We start from the raw sequence: 2,353 nt of genomic DNA on the forward strand, positions 1-2,353 counted from the left end.
ATTTATTTATTACACATTGAGCATTAGTATGGCTTAAGAAAGATGTATAATGTTGAAAGCCCCTTTAGACTCAAAGTTTTCATTATTTCATCAGACCCAATTGAAAATATAAATTTTTGTTCATATTAATTTAGCGAAAATATGGACATACAGTGTTATACTACCTCTCTGATGGTGCATGTGACACGTACTGCCTAATCTACTGTTAATAAACTGGAGAAATGCAGCTAAAATGTGTGACTAATATGATATATGATATGACTTGCAGGAAGAAGATTTGACAACCATTCATGGTCACTGTGACAGCCCTTTCAATTCTTCAGGTCAGTAAAGTGATAATTAGGACAACTCGTAATATGAATTTGACTTAATGATCTCTTTTTGGTTATTTTGCTGCTACACATTAAATGTCTGCTATAGAATGTTTGTTTGGAAATATTGTCATGGAAATCAGTGTTGGTTTGGTGCATGAGACTCAGAAAGTTGATGTGTTGCATGGCAAAGGCTCGATTTGTACGAGTATTCCACCTGCATTTTTGTTGATAAATCCAACTTTCTGAGTCTCATCGGGGTTATCTCTGCCATTATAGAGCTTAGGGGCAGCGCCAAAGCGTATAAACATAAAAACAATTTGGACATCATCTGGACTGCAAACATAGACTGTATAGAAGCCGATGAACAGGAGGGGCTCCTGCTTGTTGTCTTCTGGACACGTGCTGTATGATGGACACAAACAGTGTCACAACCACACACACCATGCATGTTGCACACGCAGCCCCAGGTACAGCCCACACATTAGATAGTGTGTGGTGGAAAAGAGAGGTGAAAAAGATAGGGACTTGTGTTTGTCTGTGAGTATAAAGTTAATAATCATTTGCATAATAGATGTGAATGTAGAATTTTAGTCTGTGTACAGTATATCTGTTGGTAATTGCTATAACTCCTCAAGACCAAAGCCAAGTTCCCTGTCCTGCTTGCTACCTGCTGGTTTAAAGTGAAACGGTTAGCCAGCCCGCACAGAGCTAGCGACAACTTTAGCTAAGGTTCACTCACCAACCGTGGGCTGACCTTTAAGGTGGACAAGCTATTCTCATTTTAGTGACAAGCTCCTCCAAGTTTTGCTTCTAATGATCTTTCCCTAGCTGCAACCAACAACAACTCGGCTAAGCTTTTGCAAAAATAACTGTTTAATGACATCACCAATATGCAAATGAATGTGTGACGTCATTGCACCTAAGCGCTCTGAAATCTCAGGGAAAACCCTGTCATGCACTGTCACACATCAAACAATGCAATGTATGAAACATCCTCAACATTCTATGGCTGCCATCTTATAGTTTACCAAATGAGATTACCCTGATGCTCTATAACGTTTCAATTTGATCTATTTAAGTTCTGTTGTAAACATTTATCTCCTGTCATATCTTTACTAATGACTATAACCCCATTAACACTCTCTGACAGTGCCTTAAAGAAATAGATACTTGGATGTCACAGAACTTCCTCCAGCTTAACAAAAATAAAACTGAGATGGTAGTTTTTGGAAATGAGGAGGAAAGATGCAAACTTTCTACCTTGCTTTAAAGGAAGGGCTTAATAGCAAAGAAAGTGGTAAAAAAAAACAACCTTGGTATCCTTAAATTTTAGCAGTCACATTAAAACAGTCATAAAATCATTATACCTTCATTTTAAAAAATATCAATAAACTAAAAGAATATATTTCAAAGGAGGATCTTGAAAAATCATACATACTTTCATTTCTAGTGGGATTGATTATTGCAATGTGCTGGACTCCCTAAAAAGACTTTAAAACCTCTCCAAATGGTACAGAATAGTGCAGCCAGGATCCTTACTAAAACAAAAAGAACAGATCATATTACGCCAGTCTTAAAGTCCTTACACTGGCTCCCAATTTAATACAGAATTGATTCTAAGGCTCTTCTGTTAGTTTTAAGACACTAAAGGGGATGGGACCTTCCATGGGAACTACCTGCATGACATATTCCAACAACATTCTCAACCAAGACACCTTAGATTAAAACATAAGCAACTACTACTGAAACCTACTGTCACAACAAAACAGGGGGAAGCAGCTTTTAACCACTATGGTGTCGATCTTTGGACCAGCTTCCAGAGAACATAAAAAAATCTGAACTTGGAAATTGAGATCGTCACTCATAGAAAACATTCTCAAAACCGTGATCTGAATGTAATAACACTAATTCACAAATGTGTAGATTTATTTTACCATAGATACAATGACAGTAGCAAATTTGTAATGCAACATTTACTGATTTTTATATATTATTATTATTTATATTAAATAATGATGGGTAAATGTTGCATTACAAGT

The sequence above is a fragment of the Perca flavescens genome, chromosome 15 (assembly GCF_004354835.1).
Source record: "Perca flavescens isolate YP-PL-M2 chromosome 15, PFLA_1.0, whole genome shotgun sequence".
In the NCBI taxonomy this organism is placed as follows: Eukaryota; Metazoa; Chordata; class Actinopteri; order Perciformes; family Percidae; genus Perca; species Perca flavescens.